At 39.3% G+C, this 25,562-nt stretch overlaps 1 protein-coding gene across 9 annotated transcripts in view; it reads right to left on the bottom strand.

Annotated features, from left to right (window-relative positions):
• The window catches only part of ENOX2 (ecto-NOX disulfide-thiol exchanger 2), a 281,078-nt gene that overhangs the window by 201,271 nt on the left and 54,245 nt on the right, over positions 1-25,562 (bottom strand). The gene's annotated exons all lie outside the window — the stretch shown is intronic.

Raw genomic sequence — 25,562 nt, 5'->3', positions numbered from 1 at the left:
ACGGTATCCCAATATCCGAGTTGATGCTCCAGCCACTAGAACAGTGTATACTGGCAAGATTATGGTTATTATCACAGTCATCTCAGAGTGGGAGAAAGAGATACAAGCAAGCATCTGAGATAGAAAGAAAGCTCATAATTCATGCTCACTAATCTGCTTTGCAGGCTCTAGCAAAGGTAATTTAACTTCTGAATTCAAGTTACGTACTTAACCAGCACACACATACAAAGAGATATTAGGACTGGGATAGAAGTTCACTTTGAGTTTTAAGTTGATAAAATTTTGCATTAACATTAGTCATTCCATTTAGCAGAAGAAATCAACAGACTGATTAGATGAAACACATCTAATAAGAATGACCAAAATTTCAGAAAGAATTAAATCTCAAAATATTAAGAAAAAATGTTGAGTCTGATTAATCTTTTTAAGTAATACCATGTGGAAAATCACATTGAGATTAAAATATATTAATTGCACTCCTTTTTGAGTTTTATATGATCTAGTTAAATCACCATTACACTAAAGCACTGAAATGAGCTACTATTCTCCATGTTGCTTTCCCTTAAGAAAATCAGTAAGAATCAGCTGGGTGTTTTCAAACCCAGGAAGCAAAGTAGGTATTGCTCCCAAAGCAGTTCTGAGGATCAACTATGAATAAAATTTTATTACATTTTCAGCCTCACCTGATGCCTTTCCATCAAAAGACTCAAGGACTTCATAGGAATGGCCACTTCCATGGAGTTTGATCAGTGGTGGTCCATGGAAGGTGCCTTTGTCCAGAAGTGAAAGGCAAAGTTGACCTCCTTAGACTGAGAGCAGAAGGGATCAGGCATACTCTGGTCCTGGGCTCTATTAACCCATTTTCAGTGGCAGATAATATTCAAACTCCAAAGGAAAATTTCAATGTTAAATGTATTCTATGTGCTTACAACATTTATTATAACAAATATCAATGTACACTTCTTTATTCTAGCCCTTCTAATGTACTTTACCCCCTCTCTAATGTACTTGCTTTTCATTTTAAGTCTTCCTCTCTTAAAAGGGCTACTTCTTTTAGGAAAATAATAAGGACAAAAGTTACTTAAACCTCAAGAGCTGACATAAGAAGGTAAATATTAGGGCAGGGTGCCATAATTATAATAATTCTTTTTATTAAATGCCTACTACATGCCACAGGGCCACCCTGTAGCAAAATGATGTATTTTAAATATGGTGACAGGTGGTATGCATGCCTGCAAACAGAAGAAATCCCAAGCTCTCATATCTTTTATGGCCAAAGGGATGATGTAGAACTTGTTGGGATAATAATAATGGCTAACATTTATTAGGAGCACAGTATAGGCACCGTTCTTAGGGTCTTCAAATGCATTGACTCATCTGATCCTTACAATAACCCTACTATGTAAGGTATGTGGTATTTTAATGCCCATTACAAGATGAAGAAACTGGAACTGAAAGGTGAAATCATTCACTCAAGATCACACAACTGGGAAGTGGTGAGGCTAGAATTCAAATCCAAGCAGTGGCTACAGAATCTACACGCTTAACCACAACACTACATTAACGACAAATTGGTTTAGATTAGGAATTGTCCCAAGAGGGAAAAAAAATCACACAATTTTAGGGCTGGAATGAACCCTAAAGATTACTCAGTCCAACCTTCTTATCTTACCAATGAGAAAAGGGAGGCAGGGAAAGGCTAACCTACTGGTCTATGGTCACACAGTCTGTAAGCAGCTTGAACTTGCATTACAGTGCAGGTCTTCTAAACCCTAGTCAAGTTTTCATTCCATTATATCATATTATGCTCTCCCAAATACACTCAGATGGCAAAATACAAGCAGAATTCAGTCCTACTGTCTTTTCTGGGCCTGCCCCTGAGCTATTGAACAAGGCTAGAAACATCCCCAGAGCTGAGCTGATAGGCTTCATTTTCATTTAAAGGAACCATGATCATAAGCCTCAGCTGAGCGCTCATCGGTGTGCAGCGATGCTACTTCTGCATTAAACTTGCTTTCCCACTCTTCAAAGTGACTATGATACATCTTCACCTCTCTCCTCAATCCTCCCCCATCTTCCCCACTCCTCTTCTGCCCTTAGCTGACGATCTTGCCTCATATTACGGAGAAAACAAAAGTCATCAGGAAGAGCTGTCTTATCTTCCCACCACCAAATCTACAAACTGACCTACATCTTTCTTTATAATCTGTCTCTTCTGTCCTTTTCAAGTAGTGTCCCTGAGTCCCATACTCTCTTGCCAGCTCATGGACTTTGCTCCTGAAGATATTCCTCTTCTTCGGCATTATCAGTTTTCCATTTTTACTGGAGGTCAGCTTTGATTTCTACTCTTTCAATGTCCTATATTTCTCAACCATCGGTAAATCCTGCCTTTTGATTCTAACTTCAAAATACTTCTTGAATGTCTCCATTTCTCTTCATCTTTTTTAACATCATGTTTATCCAAGTTACCATTTCCTCTTACCTAGACTCCTGCAATTAAAAAAATGGCCTTCTATTAGGCTGTCCTGCTTCCATTCTTGCCCGTCTTTAACTCATTCTCCACTGAACAGCCAAATTAGTCTTTATAAAACATATTTAAAAATTCATGCTACTCCCACACATAAAACCTTTCTATGAATTCCTACTGTTTTTAGAATAAAATTCAGAATTCTTGAGGTCTATAAACCCTGTATGATGTGGCCCCTGTTTACCTCTCCCCACTTCATCTCTTGGCATGTTCCCTTTCACTCAACCATGCCGGCCCTCCCTCTGTTCCTACAACACACCCAGTTCTTTCTTGCTTCAAAGACCTGTGCTTACTGTCCCTGAGGTTCTTTATGTGACAGTTACCTTCTCATTTACCAGATTTCAGCCTGATACGCGTCTTTTCAAAGAAACTTTCCTTCCATGATATCTATGTTGTTGTCTTTGTTGTTTAGTCACTCAGTGATGTCCAACTCTTTTGCAAGCTCACAGACTGCATCCCACCAGGAGTGGGTTGCCATTCCCTTCTCAAGGGGATCTTCCCAACCCAGGGATCGAACCCAAGTCTCCTGTCTGAGCCACCAGGGAAGCCCTGATATCTATGTAAGTCCTGCCAATTTTTTCATTAGTAGCTGTGCTATCACTTACAACCACCAGTAAGAATTTTACACATGTGATTCTTTGTTCACTTGTCTGGTTCAAAGCTCAATGAGGGCAGGGACCTTTGTTTATCTTTTTTCATGTTGTATTTCTAATACCTAACAGAGTACCTGGCACCAAGCAAATGCTCAATAAATTTCTGCTGAATTATGAAATGAATGAATCAATTACTGGATTCCATTGAAAAATGTCTTGGACAATGGTTGAATGGGGAGAGACACAGTACTTAGAAAAAACCAAACAAAAAGAGGAAGAAGTCCATTCATGCTATCCAAAATATGGATGCTCTTCTTCAGGTTTTCTATAATCATTAATCAACACATTGCTGTCAAATGTACTCTAACCAGGGGGAAATAACTCCAGTGTCTTTAGGGAAAGAATCTGGCTGGTTACATGAGCCTAAACCTTTTGCCAAACCGTAATCAGCAGACAACACATTCTGATCTCCTTTTGTGGTGATCTTTTACTGAACAGGAAAAAAAAAAAGAGTATCTGCAAGGTTAGCTCATATAAAGGACAGATCTTAAGGATGATAATCATTTATCAAAAATGCTCCTTCTCACTACACACACTTGAACAGAAAGTGAGAGTTATGTTTTACTTGGTTATTTTTACCTCGAGTCATTTATTCCTCTGCTAAGTAGTTTATCGATTCTTCAACATCAATTTGGAGCTGGAGTGTACAGCACTGCTGTCAGAAATCTTATAGTGCTCAAAATAAATGTCTTGCCCAAACAATACCATGTCAGTTGTCAAAGATGTAACTCAGGAAAACAAATGCACCTAAAGCTAGAAACTAAATATAGATATCCCCTCATCCACACACACTTGGGATGTGACCTAAGAACAGAAAACAAAAAAACTGTAACATATGAAGAATTCAGTAGTATAAGGAGTCTAATAGGGAGAGTGTTAGAATTCACTATAGCCTACTACCTCCCACTGATGTTCCACAACAGTTATTTTAGACAGGAAGCACAAGGTTGCCAAATGTTCTTGTTCTACATTTCCTGTACTAGTTTCACACCCTACACATCTAGCCCTAGTACTAAAATATTGTCCACGATAATTTACTTCCTGGCTTCTAGAGTGGGAGCCTCCAAGGCCTGCCGATAAACCTTTTGGCATTCAAATTCTGACTTTCACCCTGTAGAAAGCACATCTATCTGCCTACACACACCATCCCCTTCTAGCAAAATGTTGGTTATGCTCAAATGCTTTGGGATTAGGAGTGAGGAAGTCTTGAGTTACATATCTAAGTATAACCCACTAACTAATGGGCCAGAGAAACAGAAGAAAGACAGAAATGTTTTAACAGTGTCACCCAAGGTGTACATATTCATGTATAATGATACATACACACAGGACTAAATTTTCTTTTGACCTTAGAAGGAAAGCAAGTGCTAAACATTCTTGAGTCTTAGCACTGCACATTTAAAACAACTGCTTTACATGTTGATTTGGAGTTGCAGTTCATCTGAGACACTTAGGGGATTCCCCAAAGTGCACCAGAATTTGGGCATATACGAAATTGTAATTACTTCCATTCCTTTTCTCCAATTTCCTCATAATTGCTTTTCCTGATATGGCCCTATGTTCTTTAGGGGATTGTGGAAAGGGTTCCAACACACCAGTTGGTCTTATAAAGCTGCATGACCAGGCAGGGCCATTCTTTTAACAAACATCTATTGAGTACCTGCTAGGTGCCAGGTACTGTTCTAGAAACTGGCATAACAAGCCCACAGAGGGGATGCACAGGTTCAAATGAGCTTAAGAGAGTAACAAGGAGAGCAGGATATCTAATTTCTATGGCTATTTCTTTTTTGTTTTTAATCAGGCAATGGAGCAGCAACTGCCATAGGCTGTCAGTAGTAGGTGAGATGTCAAACAAGAGGCCTCTTCCTCAGGGCCCCCTGACTTTGTCTTCCCTCCTTTCTAATTCCAGTCTAGCACACCTCAGGATCCAGGGAAAAGAGATCTGAAGGATGAAGGCAATTTTGTGCTGAGTAACTGAGACAATCAGCATGCTCTCTAAAGCTAGCTCCCCAAACCGTCTCAGCCCTGAGCCCAGTTTTCTACTGCCACTTGCTTTATATCTTGGTTTGAAGTTCCCGTTTGTTCTCCCCCTCGTTCTACTGCAGCACATGGAGGCAGTTTCAAGTACACCATTATCTTTACTCTGGTGAGAGAAAAATCTTAAATTTTTATGCAGCTCATTCATTCATTCAACAAATATTTAATAAGTACCTACTATGTGTCAGGGACTGGGACCTGTGCCAGGGACTTGGGGCTAGGACCATATCAGTGAATAGACAGATATTAAGCCCTACTCTCATAGAACTTACAATTTAAATGGGTGTTGTTGAGGTAAATTACACAGAAAATGAATCAAACTGATCACATGGGCCACAGCCTTGTCTAACTCAATGAAACAAAGCCATGCTGTGTGGGGCCACCTAAGACCAATGGGTCATGGTGGAGAGTTCTGACAAAACGTGGTCCCCTGGAGAAGGGAATGGCAAACCACTTCAGTATTCTTGCCTTGAGAACACCATGAACAGTGTGAAAAGGCAAAATGATAGGACACTGAAAGATGAACTCCCCAGTTCGGTAGGTGCCCAATATGCTACTGGAGATCAGTGGAGAAATAACTACAGAAAGAATGAAGAGATGGAGCCAAAGCAAAAACAACACTCAGATGTGGATGTGACTGGTGATGGAAGTAAAGTCAGATGCTGTAAAGAGCAATATTTCATAGGAACCTGGAATGTTAGGTCCATGAATCAAGGTAAATTGGAAGTGGTCTAACAGGAGATGGCAAGAGTGAATATCGACATTTTAGGAATCAGCGAACTAAAATGGGTTAGAATAGGTGAATTTAACTCAGATAACTTTTATATCTGCTACTGTGGGCAAGAATCCCTTAGAAGAAATGGAGTAGCCCTCATAGTCAAAAAGAGTCTGAAATGCAGTACTTAGATGCAATCTCAAAAATGACAGAATGATCTCTGTTTCCAAGGCAAACCATTCAATATCACAGTAATCCAAGTCTATGCCGCAACCAGTAATGCTGAAAAAGCTGAAGGTGAATGGTTCTATGAAGACTTACAAGACCTTATAGAACTAACACCCAAAAAGATGTCCTTTTCATTATAGAGGACTGGAATGCAAATATAGGAAGTCAAGAGATACCTGGACTAACAGGCAAATTTGGCCTTGGAGTACAAAATGAAGCAGGGCAAAGACTAACAGAGTTTTTCCAAAAGAATGCACTGGTCATAGCAACCACCCTCTTACAACAACACAAGAGAAGACTCTACACATGGACATCATGAAATGGTTGATACCGAAATCAGACTGATTATATTCTTTGCAGCCAAAGATGGAGAAGCTCTATACAGTCAGCAAAAACAAGACTGGGAGCTGACTGTGGCACAGATCATGAACTCCTTATTGCCAAAATCAGACTTAAATTGAAGAAGTAGGGAAAACCATTAGACCATTCAGGTATGACCTAAATCAAATCCCTTATGATTATATGCTGGAAGTGACAAACAGATTCAAGGGATTAGATCTGATAGAGTTCCTGAAGAACTTTGGACGGAAGTTTGTGATATTGTACAGGAGGCAGTATTCAACACCATCCCCAAGAAAAAGAAATGCAACAAGGCAAAATGGTTGTCTGAGGAGGCCTTACAAATAGCTGAGAAAAAGGGAAAGGAGAAAAGGAAAGATACACCCATTTGAATGCAGAGTTCCAAAGAATAGCAAGGAGAGAGAAGAAAGTCTTCCTTTGTGATTAATGCATAGAAATAGAGGAAAACAACAGAATGGGAAAGACTAGAGACATCTTCATGAAAATTAGGGAAACCAAGGGAACATTTCAATGCAAAGGTGGGCAAAATAAGGGACAGAAATGGTATGGACCTAACAGAAGCAGAAGATATTAAGAAGAGGTGGCAAGAATACACAGGAGAACTATACAAAAAAGATCTTCATGACCCAGATAACTATGATGGTGTGATCACTCACTGATAGCCAGACATCCAGAAATGTAAAGTCAAGTGGGCCTTAGGAAGCATCACTACAAACAAAGGTAGTGGAGGTGATGGAATCCCAGATGAGCTATTTCAAATCCTAAAAGATGATGCTGTGAAAGTGCTGCACTCAATTTGCCAGCCAATTTGGAAAACTCAGCAGTGGCCACAGGACTGGAAAAGGTCAGTTTTCATTCCAATCCCAAAGAAAGGCAATGCCAAAGAATGTTCAGAATACTACACAATTGCACTCATCTCACATGCTAGCAAAGTAATGTCAAAATTCTCCAAGCCAGGCTTCAACAGTACGTGAACCATGAACTTCCAGATGTTCAAGCTGGATTTAGTAAAGGCAGAGAAACCAGAGATCAAATTGCTAACATCCGCTGGATCATTGAGAAAGCAAGAGAGTTCCAGAAAAACATCTACTTCTGCTTTATTGACTATGCCAAAGCCTTTGACTGTGTGGATCACAACAAACTGGAAAATTCTTCAAGAGATGGGAATACTAGACCACCTTACCTGCCTCCTTAGAAATCTGTATGCAAATCAAGAAACAACAGTAAGAGCTGGACATGGAACAACAGACAGGTTCCAAATCGGGAAAAGAGTACAAGGCTGTATATTGTCACCCTGCTTATTTAATTTATATGAAGATACATCATGCGAAATGCCAGGCTGGATGAACCACAAGCTGGAATCAAGATTGCCAGGAGAAATACCAGTAACCTCAAAAATGCTGATATTACCACCCTTATGGCAGAAAGCGAAGAAGAACTAAAGAGCCTCTTGATGAAAGTCAAAGAGGAGAGTGAAAAAGTTGACTTAAAACTCAACATTCAGAAAACAAAGATCATGGCATCTGGTCCCATTACTTCATCGCAAATAGATGGGGAAACAATGGAAACAGTGAGAGACTTTATTTTTGCAGGCTCCAAAGTCACTGCAGATGGTGACTGCAGTCATGAAATTAAAAGAAGCTTGCTCCTTGGAAGAAAAGCTATGACCAATCTAGACAGCATATTAAAAAGCAACAAAGGGCCATCTAGTCAAAGCGATGGTATGGATGTGAGAGTTAGACCAAAAAGAACGCTTAATTCCAAAGAATTCATGCTTTTGAACTGTGGTGTTGGAGAAGACTCGTGCAAGTCCCTTGGGCTGCAAGGAGATCCAACCAGTCAATCCGAAAGGAAATCAGTCCTGAATATTCATTGGAAGGACTGATGCTGAAGCTGAAACTCCAATTCTTTGGCCACCTATGGGAAGAACTGACTGATTGGAAAAGATCCTGATGCTGAGGAAGATTGAAGGCAGGAGGATGACAGAGGATGAGATGGTTGGATGGCATCACTGATTCTATGGACATGAGTTTGAGTATGCTCCAGGAGTTGGTGATGGACAGGGAAGCCTGGTGTGCTGCAGTCCACGGGGTCACAAAGAGTTGGACACGACTGAGTGACTGAACTGAACTGATGCATTCATTAGTTGATGGACACTGCTGGGTTGTTTCTATATCTTGCCTATTGCAAACAGGGCTTCTGGCGTGAACACTGGGGTTCATGTATCTTATTGGATTCGTATTTTCATTTCTTTTTCAGATATATACTCAGTAGTGGAATTACTGCCTCATATGGTTGCTCTATTTTTAGTTTCCTTCTTACATTTTTTTGGGGGGTGCACTACTCGGCATGCAGGATCTCAGTTCCCCAGCCAGGGATTGAACTCGTGCCCTCTGCAGTGGAAGTACGAAGTCTTAACCAGTGGACTGCCAGGTAAGTCTCTATTTTTAGTTTTTTGAGGAACCTCCATATTGTTTTCCACAGTGACTGCATCAATTTACATTCCCACCAACTGTGTGCAAGGGTTCCCTTTGCTTCCACATCCTTGCCAACATTTGTTATTTGTGGTTTTTGTAATAAAATGGCAATAAGTATATTCCCATCAATAATTACTTCTGTTTCTTGGTGCTTTTGATGTTTCTGTACTCTACGATGCTCTAGGCTGCCTCTACTCCTCTTTCAGGTCCGTGAGCACATCCCCTTTATTGCGATTATCCCTAAGGAATAGAGCTCTCCTTACAATGATACCCCATCTTTCTTAAGTCCTGGTGAAAGCAATTTGACCAAAAGTACCTGGGCACTGGGCTCTGGCTTCTGGTCTTGGGAATCTCTGCCTAGCCTCTTAGCTGAGCGTTCAACTCCATTTACAAATCCTTACTTTCCTTAACTCTTCTCTAATCTTTTCTTTTTGTTTACTTTGTACTTCTATTTTTTTTTTCCTGACAGCCATTTCTCAACCAAGTTGAGAAAAGAAGATAGCTGGGAATATGAAAGAGCTGGATTCAATTTAAATAAATCTATGTTAAAAAAATCTGGATTGTCAAGGATGATTTGAAAAAGAAAGCTTTGGAGGCCAGGTACCAAGTCTTCAAAAGACTCTGATCTCATATATATATATAGTTGCTTCCTGTAAAATTTCTGCAAGCTGTTCTTTAAAATAATTGTGCTGTGTGCTTATGGGTTCTTGTGGGGTTTTAACATCTTGAAACCACAGAGGCAAACAGGAAAATCTTAAAATGTGATTCCTCAGTAGCCAAATAAAATGTTATAAGAAATTGCTCACTTTTCCCACCCTTCAATTTTTTATACCCAATCTGAAATAGAAAACAAGTTGAAAACATTTCAGTCCAAAGGGTAATTTTATGAAAAAGATAAGCACCTAAGAACACAGGCTTATAATGAAAGTGTCTCCTCTACCATAGAACAACACTAATGTAATTCAATAAAGTTTATAAAACCATCCCTGCCAATCAAAATCTAGAAAAGACAATTTCCTGTTTGTGGAAATAGATGTGATACTGAACAGAAACAAATCAGGCTGCAATTAACTTAGGAAAAAACATGACACACTAGATTCAGGTTAGCTAGAAGAATGTTGCTACATTTTAACACATTTGCATACTATAATTTTAATAAAGTTAAGATTTCCAAGAGAATTCTTATCCTAGGGCATGGGAGGGGGAGTGGAATGAGTTATATAGAAACAAAAATCTACATAGGAAAAATAGCTACCGTTCACTGAGAGTTTAGCATGTGCAAGGCACTTTTCAAAGTGCTTTATATATATTTTCTCATTTAATTGTCACCATAATTTTAACAGGTAGATGTTATTATGATCTCGATTTTACAGATGAGGCAACTGAGGCTCAGATTAAGTTAGATGTGTACATTCACGCAAGTAATAAGGGGTAAAATTGTGAATAAGGGGTAAAATTAACACTCAGGTCTGCTCTTAACTGCTAGGCTGTATTACATTTATAGAATATATAAAAATATATCTATATAATATATACTTACATATATTAATTCTCTCTATATTAGCTAGTCATGAAGCAGCACGACAGAGTTGAAAGAGCACTTGATTAGGGGTCCTGAGACCTGGGTTCCACTCTGATGCCAATTAATTGTCCTGGCTTCTGATGAGTCATTTAACACCTCTGAACCTCAGTTTCCCCATCTATTAAACAAGAATATCAAACTAAAGGTTCTGTAACATCCCAGTTACCTCTGCCATTCTAATACTCTACTGAAATAAGTTATGTCACATATATTACCATAAGTGTTTTGCCTTTGGGGATAACACGCACTAGAAGTAACTGGAAGAATAAATTCTGCTAAAAAAGTGTACCTATGACACAAGTTGATCAGCTAGAAAGAGGGAGATGATTTCGAAAGGAGAAACTTTTTGTGATAGCAAAAGGAGCTGCCAGCATAGTCTTTGAACTCTCCTTCACCATCAGCCAAGGAGAGGCTTCAGTTAATCTTCACTAAAAATGACAGTCTGCAAGTATTTTGGACCTCTGGGTCGAGGCTAAGTTGGCAAGAACTAAATGAAGAGAAAACCATTTTACAGGGTCGCTGCTAAGCCCAGAATCATGGGATCTCTGAAGAAAGTGTTTTTGGGTGACTAAATCAAAGGCCTTAGTTAGGTCAATAAAAATAGTTCTAATAATATATGCCTCATACATTGTTTCTGAAATATGATTGGTGCTTTTAAGTTGAATTGAGAAAAAGGCTAGCTGTGAGACATAACTAGACCACATTAGAGAATTCCCTTCTCTAGGGGATTTCGCACCTAGGAATTTTATAAAAACTTCATGCAATGTTGGCAAGACACATGGATCAGTGTATGCAGACTGAGTTTTGATCGTTTGTACAATGCACAATGCCAAATTGCTAAGTGTCTCCAGAAAGAATGGACACATTCAAAAACTCAATTGGCTGTACTAGTTTGCATTCCCACCAACAGTGTAAGAGGGTTCCCTTTTCTCCACACCCTCTCCAGCATTTATTGCTTGTAGACTTTTGGATAGCAGCCATCCTGACTGGCGTGTAATGGTACCTCATTGTGGTTTTGATTTGCATTTCTCTAATAATGAGTGATGTTGAGCATCTTTTCATGTGTTTGTTAGCCATCTGTATGTCTTCTTTGGAGAAATGTCTGTTTAGTTCTTTGGCCCATTTTTTGATTGGGTCATTTATTTCTCTGGAATTGAGCTGCAGGAGTTGCTTGTATATTTTTGAGATTAATCCTTTGTCTGTTTCTTCATTTGCTATTATTTTCTCCCAGTCAGGATGGCTGCTATCCAAAAGTCTACAAGCAATAAATGCTGGAGAGGGTGTGGAGAAAAGGGAACCCTCTTACACTGTTGGTGGGAATGCAAACTAGTACAGCCGCTATGGAAAACAGTGTGGAGATTTCTTAAAAAACTGGAAATAGAACTGCCATATGACCCAGCAATCCCACTTCTGGGCATACACACTGAGGAAACCAGATCTGAAAGAGACACGTGCACCCCAATGTTCATCGCAGCACTGTTTATAATAGCCAGGACATGGAAGCAACCTAGATGCCCATCAGCAGATGAATGGATAAGGAAGCTGTGGTACATATACACCATGGAATATTACTCAGCCATTAAAAAGAATTCATTTGAATCAGTCCTAATGAGATGGATGAAACTGGAGCCCCTTATACAGAGTGAAGTAAGCCAGAAAGATAAATAACATTACAGCATACTAACACATATATATGGAATTTAGAAAGATGGTAACGATAACCCTATATGCAAAACAGAAAAAGAGACACAGAAATACAGAACAGACTTTTGAACTCTGTGGGAGAATGTGAGGCTGGGATATTTCAAAAGAACAGCATGTATACTATCTATGGTGAAACAGATCACCAGCCCAGGTGGGATGCATGAGACAAGTGCTCGGGCCTGGTGCACTGGGAAGACCCAGAGGAATCGGGTGGAGAGGGAGGTGGGAGGGGGGATCGGGATTGGGAATACATGTAAATCCATGGCTGATTCATATCAATGTATGACAAAACCCACTGGAAAAAAATAATAATAATAAAAAAATAAAACAAAACAAAACAAAACAAAACAAAACAAAAAAAAAACTCAATTGACCTTCAGTGGGGATTCCAGTAAATTTGAGAAGCAACTGATTGAAAAATCTTACACTTTTATGTTTGTATTTCTCCAGAGAAATTCTTGACTAGCTTTTCTCCACCTCATCGTCTTCCCAGGTCATCTTCTGCTGTCATTTTGCCATAAGAAATAGTGATAAGCCATGCTCCTAGGTGCCTTTCCAATTCTCTCAAGACAAAGGAGGTCAATGATAGTGTCACCTCACTTCTACCACTGACAGTGATGGAATTCCTAAAGAGGTCATTTTCCCCTGAAATACTTTATTTTAGAAAGGTAGCCAAGGAAAGGTAAAGAAAGCTGTTTAGCTGTATCTGTGGGTTATTTTCCTCATGGTATGGTACATTTGTATTTTTCAATTAAATAAAACCCTTTGTGTTCTGGGTGAGATTGCTATATGAAACACAGATGGCTTTTGTAATTGGCCAATATTAGAAATACAAAGGTGTCTGAATGAATAGATAAGTGACATTATCACAAGATTGGAAAGGGAAGAACCATATGGCAGATTAATGCAAGAAATTATTAAGATGAAAGAGCAGGAATTTGAAAGTGGGTGCTAATTTCATTTGGATTATAAACTGTCGCAATTAGAAAAGAACTCTAGAGGCCAATCAGTTTTCATTAATGGATTTCTTTTGACCTTGTCCAATGATTTATAAATTCATTCTTGCAACAGATCCTTGGAATGGCTTCTCTCCATTTGATGGACCAGGGCATCAACTTACATTGATACTTTTCCAGAGCCAATTGCTCATCTACATAGTAACACAAGTGAAGTTGTCTGCCTATGAGCTCTGAGTACCCAACTAACTCCAGAATAGGCCTAGAAAGTACATGGCTGCTCACTAACCAGTAAATGTGTCAACTTGAGTGATATATATTTAGAGCTGAAATGGGCCTTTGAAGTTTACCTTACTCTTAACCTTGCTTTCAGTGAAGAAACCTCAAGCACAGCATGCCTGAAAGCAGCACCTTCTGTTGTTCAGTTGCTCAGTCGTGTCCGACTCTTTGCGACCCCATGGACTGTAGCCCACCAGGCTCCTCTGTCCATGGAATTCTCCAGGCAAGAATACTAGAGTGGGTTGCCACTCCCTTTTCCAGGGGATCTTCTCAACTCAGGGATCAAACCCGGATCTCCTACATTGCAGGCAGATTCCTTACCATCTGAGCCACAAGGGAAGCCCACCCAGACCCTGCTGAAATAATTTCAAGGCTGGGAAATTTCCTGCTTCACCAGAACACCCATCCCTCTGCCAGACAATTTGAGTAGAAAGGTCTTCCACTTATGCTAGGCTAAAATCTGCCTTCTTAGGACAATCTGAATTCATACTCAGGTTCCCTCGCTTATATGATGCTGAGTACGTTACTTAATCTGTACCTCAGTTCCCTTATGTATAAAATGGAAGTAATAACAGTACCTACATTTTTAGGATTATTGTAGGGATTAAATATGTTAATATAAATCAAGTGCTTAGCACAGTTCCTGGCACAACCTAAGTGTTCAGTAAATGTCAGCTATTGTTTTTATTGCTAATACTACTGCTACTTTTATAACAACTATTACTATCATGACAATATCAATCCTAATCTTCTTTCTATCAGCTCTTCAAATATTTGAAAACTCTCATTTAAAGCACGAGCTTTAGCACTGTTCATCCTATCTCTACTCCTTACTAACTCTATAATAGGTAAGTTATCTGATACCTTCAAACCACATATCTCCAAGAAAGAGCATACCTTCTGCGTAGAGTGGTGTGAGGATTAAAGGAAATAGCATATGCAAAGTGTCTGACACAGTAGCTACTTAAATATATGTCAGTTCTCCTTCTCCATGTCTAAGTTTCACCTTCCCAAGCACTAAAAGCACCAATTTCTAACCTTTCTTTATGACTGGCTTTCCAGTCCCTGACCATCTCTGTTGTATTCTAGCTTGTCAAGTGTCTTCCTCAAGATATAGTGCCTGGAACAGAAAGCACTATTCCAGATCTGTGATCCAAGTCTGCCATGTAGAATAGAGTGAAACTTCAGTCTTAAGATTCTTTAATCTTGGGAACACACAGTTCAGCTAAAGGCATATGTGGGCAAGGCAGGGGATAGGTGTACTCTCCTTTCACCATGATTCCTTTTGCTCATTGATTTCCTTTTTCCTGGCCCACAGGCTAATGAGTGATCGATTCCATCAAAACTTCAAGTTACTTATTGAATCAGAGCAGTTGTACTGGCCAGTTCCAGTAGCTCTTTCCTAGGAATCTGCTTTCTTAGCAGGTTGCAGTGCATACACAATGCAGCGAATCTAACTCCTGCCACATATATTGAGGAGGCATTACTGCTAAATTCTCTCTTCCAATCCATTTTATGTGGTTGCTTTCCAAAGAAACTTATTGAATTAAAAAGATAACAATTTTAATCATGTTGGTTAGTACTGATTAAGCACCTCCAGGCATGGAGGTAGAGTGCATGCTTTGAAAGTGTAAGGCAAAAAAAAAAAAATTAAAAAAAGAATGTATAAGGCCAGAATTCAGTTTCCACCTCTCAAATTTTCTAGAGGCAATATAGAATACTGAGAAGATCACTAAGAATCATGGAACTTAGAACCCTATCTATGCCACTACCTTTGTATGATCTTGGAAAAGTCATTTACCCTATTAATATTTGAAGCATATCTCCATCATCTTAACAATGAGGGGTTGGATCAGATAAATTTTAATGTCTTTCATATCCAATAACATATTGTTCTATTCTGTGGGCCGAATGATTAATTAAAGAATTATGCTTTCCCACACCATCTTTATTTTTTCAATCAGTTATTGCTGAGGAATAGTCCAAACTAAATGGGATTTTTAAACAATTTTTGTAATTTTAATAGAGAATTGAAACAGTTGAACATTTCTTCTCCAAATCTCTTGTTTACATAATTTTAAATCAGTTAATTAAATTGTGTTTTACAAGATTATCATTATATATTGAAGCTGAAAGGGAGAGTTCAACAACTGAGATACAGCAGAGAGAGAGAGCTACATAGAACAAGACCATTTATAATGTATTAACCATAGGAAATGCCTTGGGACTTGACTTTGAGTAAACATTATATTCCTCACAGCTCAGCTCAGTAATATGCTCTGAGAACATCTGAGAACATATATCATCCATAACCTTGAGTCAGCAATTACACAGTAAGCATATGTTTTAAGTTTTTGGTATTAATTTAAATCTTAAGGTAGTAGTTATAACTACTATGAAGCAATGCCCTTTTGCCCTTAGTGCTTATAATGGTATTAGTTTATAAGAGATTTCCAATATACAGGCTTATCTTTTGGATAGGCTATCCTCTTTTTTTTATAGTCCTGTAATAAACCAGTTATTAAAACTCTTACTCATATGAAACCGATAGTCTTAAGAATCAACATTGCTGGTGATATTTATTAATATTAACTTTTAAAATGTACCATACATAACACACTGACAAAACTTGTGTCTTTGTGGCTTTTCACTCAAGAAACACCAAATTGAGTCATGGGTTATGAATTCTGGTATTTGGACTCCGAGAGTAGCATCACAGGACTGTTATAGAGAAAAACATGGTCTTCTCCCTCTGTGAGCATGCTCCTGAACATTAACAATGTTTAGTAAATAACCCCCTGCCACACACACACTGGTTCTACTATAGGAGTTCCTATAGTATTTTGTGGCATATATTCTATTTGTTATCACCTACTTCTTTATCAGGCTAAAAAGGCAGTGCATCTGAAAACAAGAAAACTATGAAGAACCTCTCTTTTCTACATTTTGGCATTCTTCAGTTAGATTCATGCAGTGGCTGAAAGATGAACCCAAAATAGTGGGGGAGGGGAAGCCTTGGCTTACCACAGCATCATTTATGCTGATATTTCAAAAGGTCAGAAGATTTTAGGTTGGGGCTAACTTCCCATCGTTAATTCACTCCAAAATGACAACTGCTTCTATGATGACCAGGTTTCCCAATAATCTTCTCTGTGGCCAGAGGGGAAGAAAGAGCAGAATTTCCAAAGGCCCATGTCATTACTCTGCTTTCCCCAGGTGGGATCCTTGCTGTTATCCCTGAACTGTGACTGAAAGGCCACTACACAGCAGATGGTAAGAAAAGAAGACCAAAGTTTAAATTAACAACCATCACCACCAACATTAAGCCTCCCTTTGAAACAACAGGAACTGTGAAATCTGAGTCTACGTTTCTGTTTAAGGTCAACAAAGCAGGGCCTTCTTAGGGGAGAGAGGGTTTACTGCCTTTCTTAGCATAAATACACCAAGCAAGAATACATCAAGCAGAAGATAATAATGCATCCCTAATTCAGTAATTGTCATAGGACTCTTTCCTTCTCTTCAATTAAACAGTTAACAGGGAGCTGGGATTCACACAAAGAAATTCGCTCCTCCTCCCCTCTTTCCCAGTTTGATTTATGCATAGCCCCTGGAGACGCAAATTAATGTCTTCATAGACCAAAAGCCCCAGCTGTTTTGGAAAACCTATGACAAAGCTTAACTAAGGTTCACACATGCAAACATAAAGCCTTCATAATTACTAAGCTGGGTATTACAAAGCTGGCTCTTCAATCAAGGGTCTAAAGCCAACCTTATTGCCTCTCTCATTCCCAGCCTGTCTGGCCTGAATGCACCTATAGTGCTAATTTAGTACTGCCTGAGGCATTGTGGATTCTGGGTAGATAGACACCTTAAGCAAAGCTGAGGAAGAGATATAGAACTGCAGGGATTTAAAACCACAATTCATCATTTATTAATATCAGACAGAAGCATTGGAAACCTGTGAAACTCTACTCTTTACAGATCTGAATTCCTTGGTTTATTTGTTCTTTTTTTTAATGGTAAGAAATCAGAAAATGACACAAAAATTCTAAAAGATACTCAATACCCTCAATTTGGTTATAAATGAACAAAAGACAAGCCTCCCCCTCGCCCCAAGTCTGCCCCTTTGGAAACATGTGGCCGGCACTTGCTGTTCCCAATTCCTCTTCTCTCATGCACTCCTTAATCACTGCATTCTGGATTCTGTCCACAGAATTTTACTGAAGCAGCCCTTGCAAAGGTCACTGACACTCATTGTTGCTAAAGCCAGTGATCACTTTTCAGTCCTTATCTTACTCTCTCCCTGCAGCACTTAACTCTGCTGACCACTTTGGCTTCACGAAACTCTTTCCTTGCCTTCTATGACACCCAGTAACTGGTTTCTTATTCCCAGTTTCCTTCATGAACTTTTTCACTACTTATTTCTTAAGGAAGTTGCTCAGTCATGTCCGACTCTTTGCAACCTCATGGACAGTAGCCTGCCAGGCTCCTCCGTCCGTGGAATTTTCCAGGCAAGGATACTGGAGTGGGTTGCCATTTCCTTCTCCAGGGGATCTTCCTGACCCAGGGACTGAACATGGGTCTCCTGCACTGCAGGCAGACTCTACCATATGAGCCACTAGGGAAGGCCGAAATGCCAGTGTTTCATCCTTACACCTCTTTTCTTCTTATTCCACCACCAGAGGTTCTTCATCCAGACATCATAACAGTTTGCAGATATGCATCAAGATGTCTATGAACCTCCTAAAATTGCAGGCAGAATTGTATATGGGGAAACGGCCTATAACTGTCGGATACATAAAGGAGTCTAAGACCAAATAAGGTCTAAGGGCAACTGATCCTAGACTGGCTCTGGGTGATCCCATGACTTCAAATCATATTTCTATTTATGCTGATAGCTCTGATATTTATATCTTAAGCCCAGATTGTTCTCAGTATGGGCATCTGATGGATAACTCAAACTTAACACATTATCTTTACTCAACAATCCTGCCCTTTCCACCTTGTCCTCCATGTCAGGAAATGGCACACAACCCACCTAGCCATTCAGTCCAGAAGCCTGGGAGTTATCCATATTCATCCTTCTCCCTTGTTTTCTACATCTGGGAACCAAGTCCGATGGACTCTTTGTCCTAGCTCAAATATGAACCTTTCTCTTCATCCCAACCATTATTACCTCAGTCCAAGCGGATTACTGCAATAGCCTCCTCACATGGCTTTCTATCTCCAGTTGACTCTCCGGTTGTCAATAGAGAGATCCTTCTAATAGGCAAATACGATCACATCACTGACTTTAAAACTTTTTAGTGACTTCCACATTGTTCTTAGACTGCAGAACTTCAAATTCTCTGACATGGCAAATGAGGTCCTTTATGGCCTGGCTCCTTCTTATCTCTACATTCTCATTCATCCTGTACAGTTACCTTCATCAACCCCCTCAACAATCCCTCCCCAACCCTTAACTACACTGTGTTCTCTAGTCATACTGAACTATTTCCAGTTCTTGCCTCAGGGACTGCACATGCTTTAACATCACCCTGGAACACTCTGTCTCACCTTGGCCTGGGAAATCTCTGCCAGGAAGCTATCCCTTGTCACCTAAAGCAGGGTTAGGGGGCACCACTTATATGCTCTGTTAGCATCCTCCGGGTACTATGGAAACATTCTGTACTGTGATTGCCTATTTCTTCACTTTTCTATTTCTCACTAGAGTTTGGTGAATAAACTTATAAGCTCCTTGAGGTCAGGGACCATATGGGGTCCTTAACACCTAGCACAATGTCTGGCACATCATAGTTGGTCAATAAATATATGTTGATTAACTGAATGAATTAATGGACAGATGGCAAATCCAGGACTTTGATGTTTACCCTTAATCCCAACAATTTTTGCCTTCAGCTTGATGTAGGAAACAAAACAGTCCACTGATTTAGTCATTAACTACCTGGGTCTTACTCTCCTCATGTACACAACTAAGGAAACATTCTCTATGGTCCCTTACGACTTAGAAACTGTCTATTTCATTGCTTCCTTAACACACTTGATTTTTATGCCACAAACCTCACTTCAGGCTCTCCATCTCCTTCCTTACATGCCCCACCTCCATCTAAATCGCACTGGGATGATTTGATTTGACATAAGTCCAATGTGTTTGTGTGTGTGCACATGCATGTGTGTGTGGGAGGGAAAAGAGGAAGAGAGAAACTGAGGGAGTGAGAGGGAGGAGGAGAGGGAAAGGAGAGATACTGAGGCAATTCCTGGACATCCTTCCCTTCCCATTTCTATCCTTTGCAAGGAATGTTAGTTGGTCTTGGAGGTGTAAGTTTAAGATGTTCACAATGTTAAATTTCTATATGGTAATTAAGTTTCTAAAATTGTTTAAGAATGCTCAGAACAGAGGGGAAAGAGGTAAGGAAAAAGTTAGGGCCAGGTATATAAAAGTTATCTTAAAAAGGCTAAATCTCAGTACCTTAACCCAGCTTGGTGAAATAAGGCTTAACAAAGTTGAAAAGGGGGACATCTACTTTGAAATGAGATACAACCTGAACTTCTTTGGTCAAGAGAAATAGAGGAACTATAGTTACAAAAGCATTTGAAGTTACTGCAAAGCTATGGAAATATGTAACAAGAATAATCAGCACTGAGAATACAATAATGCGAGGACCAATCTTTTACTGGTCCCTGGGGCAGGAACCAGATGGCCTAAAAGACCAATTCCCATCTCTTAATTCCTCTGATGGATAAGGAAGGGTATGCTTCCATTTAGTTCTCACAAACAATGACCCCTTTTCTCTTCGGTGGACAAAGTTGATGTACTACCACTTTTGCTTCCAGATATTAAGCTCGTATTTAATGATATGTGTGCTTGGTAATGTATGCATCCAAAAACTTTCGCTGACAAAAACGGTCCTGCATTCATCTATTTGTCTTTCAGCTGCTGCACACAAATGCAGCAAAGAAGTGGGGAATTTAAATGCATGGCAGGCGGCTGATGTATTTTTCCATAAACTAGTCTACATATCATGGCAAGGGAAGAAGCAAAGAAAACCTCAGATGCATTCTTCCCCATAAAGAGGCAAATGAAGACAAGGGGCAGAGTAGTAAGGAGGAAAATGAAAGGGTAAAATGAGATTACTAGTGCATATCCTTTTAAAAGCAAATCAAGAGAACCATTCTCCTTGCCAATATCGGAGATGGGTTAAAGTCTTTCAGTGCAAAGAACAAAGAAGAGTGTCCACTTTCTCTTCTGAACAAAAGCAACCACAATTTCAATGCTGTTAAATAGATGCCATTTCACTTCAGAAGTGGTTACACCACAGTAGTGGATAGAGTTAGTACGGCATGTAAATGATTAAGAGACAAAATGAAAATATTTAGAATAAACAGCAGCATACAGAAAAAAAAAGAGAAAACCCTAGCAATGTGCAATGTGCCTGCTGATTTTGGATGCCATGGAACGTGGATAAATACATAAATACACATGCTTATACAGTTCCTATGTATATTCTCACTGTATCATATATATAAACAACATATAATTATATTTTTATATATTAATATATGATAGCCAAGTAGAGATCAGGGGGGCAGGAAGGTACACCTGAGCCACTGGGCTAATGAAGAAGGAAGAAACCACGGGAAGTCAGGTTGAGAAATCAGGGTCTAGCAAAGGGGTCATGCCTTGAAAAATTCTTTGTGGGAATCCAGAGTACAGGTGTGGCCTATATGAAGAAAGTCTATATCCAGTCTATGAATTGGAGAAATTAAGAATGTTTATTTGCATTACAGAAGCATTCCATATAGCACTATTTTAGTATTTATTTTTAATGGGAGTATAATTGCTTTACACTGTTGTGTTGGTTTCTGCTGTACAACATGAATCAGCCATATGTATACATATATCCCCTCCCTCTTGAGCCTCCCTCCCACCCCCCTGTCTCACCCCTCGAGGTCATCACAGCACCAAGCTGAGTACCCTGTGATATAGCAATATTTTAAAATGCCAAGCTAACACTGAACATTTAAGTAAGATTTTTTTTCACAAATGTGGAATTTATATATTCAGTTTCTTACACACACATTAAAAAAAAAATAAAGTGATGTATTCCTGTACCAAGCTTCAGGTGGACTTGCGTTTGAGTTTTCTTTTGTAAAGTTGACTACTGTCATACTGATTCTCCTTAAAGCTTGGAGTGCTGGTACTATAGGGGACAAGCAGAGGAAGGAAATCCAGATTTTAAAACCAGGGGCCTGAGACTATGTCCAGCTAGTCACTGCCCCCATTGAGGAAGTAGAGTTTCATGAAAAAGTGAATGAGAAGATATTCCCGAAACATTTTAAAGGCCTGAGGCCAAATTCAGGAGAATGTAATAAATGGGAGGAAAGGTGGTCCCTAAAAGTCTCCTAAAAAGGGTGAATTGATTGTGTTTCCACATAAGTTAAAGATGAATCTGTGTGGAGAGCTCAGAGTGAGGTAAGCACTGAGGTCTAGTTTAATGGAAGATAAAGTGTTTTTTTACACTATATCTAATAATTGGTCTTACATACTTAAGTTCTATGAATAAATACATATAAATAGGATTCTTTTGAGGAAACCCCGAGTCTTTTATTCATTGTCTATGGATATTAAAATACAAGCATAATTTCTGGTTGTGTGTGCAGCTGGTGGCTTCTTCTAGAATACAGTGTTTTTAGAACTGTCTCAAGTTTATAAAGATATATTCATCAATTGCATAGAGTGCTTAGATATTCATTCCATTTATGATAAATGTCTTACTGAGTCCAATTATAAAAACAGCCAAGTTGATACATTAGCAGAGTGGTATCTATTAGGCGACCTTTAAGACAAAAAGGCCAGAAGACAGAGCAACTATGGAAAAATCATGTCTAAAACCCAGACAGCTGCCTATTCTTTTGTCTAACCCAGACACACATCTTAAAGAATAACTGATTTACATAGTATAAAAACTTGAATTAGTAGTAGACCACATTTAAATTAACTATTATAAAACTAAAACCTTAACTCCTAAAGATGAAGGGTCATAGATAATAAATGTTTGCAGACTAACTATGATAAAGGCAAACTATTGTCTTACATTATATAATGTTCAGGATTTTATTGTGTTGAAGATAAAAGTCACTCTAAGTAAACTTTAGGTGCACCATGATTCTAGGGTAGAAAATCAGTTTTCAGTCTGATAAACTACCCAAGTTTCTAACTAAGTCATAGTCTCATGCATTCAAATCATCTAATAACCTTGGTTACAAACATTTTCTAAAAATATCTTGGCTATTCTCTATCTGGAAATGATGAAACTGATCTAGATTTCTCCGAACCTCTAGGCTATAAAATTGATAACTTCACAATAATTATAATTAAGTATAGATAGAAGATCTTATGAATATAAAAGTCATAGTTCTATTTATCAATGTCATCAACTAAAAATGAAAACCTGAAAACATTGAATTATAAACTCTCAATACATACGATAAAAATCTATACTACTAGAGATGCACTGCTCTATGAAAATCCATCCACTTAAAAATGATCAGCAAGGATAGGATATATTTGTCACTCACTATAACAAAGTCATTCATATGGCAAAAAAAGTGGGAGGCAAAAGAAAACTGTGAAAATAGCCTTAAATTAAATATTGCAAACCTAGCATGAACTTTTAAAGTTGGGGGTCCTATTTTTTTTTTTTTTTACCAAATGAAGACTGAAGTTCTAACCTTGAATTCTAAACTCTTGCTATAATGCTTTTTTCCCCTATTACTAGGGTGCTAATAAGAAAGAGGTAACAGCATCCAAAAGCAAGAATAAACTGGAAAAACAAACAACGCCCAATTCTGTCTAGCCACAAAGCCAATCCACTCCGTCCCACTGCACTGGCAATAGCAATAGCAGCAGAGGCTGGTGGCAGGAGACCCTCCATAAGGCTCTCTTAAAATCAGTCAGAGAGGAAACATTCTGATCAAACTCAACCTAAAGGATCTGTCAGCAAGATGTGAAAAACTGCAATCCTAAGTAATGTCTCCTTGAGGAGAGCTTAAAATCCTTGTCAGTAATATTTCTGATTTGGACCGGAGAAGACATCCAGCTGAAAAACAGAGCAAGCAGGCAACAGGGGAAGCAAAGGTGGGGGAACCAATGAAACCCACGAAACTAGGGAAGCTAGCACAGCAGGTACTAATACAAAATGTGCAGGTGACAGATCCAGTGAGAAGTCAAATGATGGTGCAACAGTACTTATAATTTGAAACAAACAAGAGCCCTAACTAAACTCTCAAAAGCATTTTTGGTACAAATCATGTTTTATGGTCATTTATTTTCTTTTCTCTTTTTTCAAGAAAAGACCCCAAAGCTGGGAAAGACTGAAGGCAAAAGGAGACGAGAGCGGCAGAGGATTAGATGGTTAGATAGCATCACTGACTCAACGGACATGAATTTGAGCAAACTCCAGGAGATAGTGAAGAACGGGGGAGCCTGGCGTGCTGCAGTGCATGGGGTCACAAAGAGTCGGACACAACTTAGCGACTAAACAACAACAATTTTATCTCTTAATCTTGACAACAGACAACTGTTAAGTGTTTCATAATTAAACATGTAAGCATTTAAGCGGTATCTACTGTTAGAACTTCCTATGTATGTCCCAATTCCCATATCCAGTTCAGCCCAAGGACTGTAGACAGAGAATATGAGCAACAAAGCTGTTTGAAGGGATGGGAGAGGGAAGACTATGAGAACAGATGAAAAGGATTAGAGTGCATTAATCTGGAAAGATGAAACAATCAATCATGAATAATCACCACCAGTACAACCACTACCATTAAGCACTCACTGTATGACAGTCACCTTGCGAAGTGCACAGATACGTCCAAGGAGAGATGAAGGGCTATCAAAGCAGATTTGAACATTCCTTCTTTTAGTTATGATGTCTATGTGTCAAGCAGTGTGTTGGTCAAGCAACAGTTGTGAACTAGTTAAAAACAGAATGTCATAGAGATAATCTCAGATTGGAAATCCAAATATTCAGGTTTAAGCTCTAAGAGTATTAATAACCATATGTATGACCTTGAGAAGATTACCTAACCTTCTTGTGTGTGTGTGTGTGTGTGTGTGTGTGTACACGCACACTTGGTTGTTCACTCATGTCCGACTCTTTGTGACCCCATGAACTGTAGGCCACCAGGCTCCTCTATCCATGGGATTCTCTAGGCAAGAATATTGGAGTGGGCTGCCATTTCCTTCTCCAGGGGTTCTTCCCAACCCAGGGATCAAACCCAGGTCTCCTGCACTGCAGGCAGATTCTTTACCATCTGAGCCACCATGGAAGCCCACCTAACCTTCTTCAGTCAGTTCTGTTCAGTTGCTCAGTTGTGTCCAACTCTTTGCGACACCATGAACTGCAGCACGCCAGGCCTCCCTGTCCATCACCAACTCCTGGAGTTTACCCAAATTCATGTCCATTGAGTTAGTGATGCCACCCATCTCATCCTCTGTGGTTCCCTTCTCCGCCTGCCTACAATCTTTCCCAACATCAAGGTCTTTTCAAATGAGTCAGCTCTTCACATCAGGTGGCCAAAGTATTGGAGTTTCAGCTTCAACATCAGTCCTTCCAAAGAACACCCAGGACTGATCTCCTTTAGGATGCACTGGTTGAATCTCCTTGCAGACCAAGGGACTCTCAAGAGTCTTCTCCAACACCACAGCTCAAAAGCATCAGTTCTTCTGAGCTCAGCTTTCTTTATAGTCCAACACTCACACCCATACATGACTACTGGAAAAACCATAGCCTTGACTAGATGGACCTTTGTTGACAAAGTAATGTCTCTGCTTTTCAATGTGCTGTCTAGGTTCGTCATAACTTTCCTTCCAAGGATCAAGTGTCTTTTAATTTCATGGCTGCAATCACCATCTGCAGTGATTTTGGAGCCCCGAAAAATAAAGTCAGCCACTGTTTCCACTGTTTCCCCATCTATTTGCCATGAAGTGATGGGACTGGATGCCATAATCTTAGTTTTCTGAATGTTGAGCTTTAAGC

The sequence above is a fragment of the Cervus canadensis genome, chromosome X (genome assembly GCF_019320065.1).
Source record: "Cervus canadensis isolate Bull #8, Minnesota chromosome X, ASM1932006v1, whole genome shotgun sequence".
Classification (NCBI taxonomy): domain Eukaryota; kingdom Metazoa; phylum Chordata; class Mammalia; order Artiodactyla; family Cervidae; genus Cervus; species Cervus canadensis.
The sequence above is the reverse complement of the archived record's forward strand: the minus strand, read 5'-3'. Positions and strand labels throughout refer to the sequence as shown.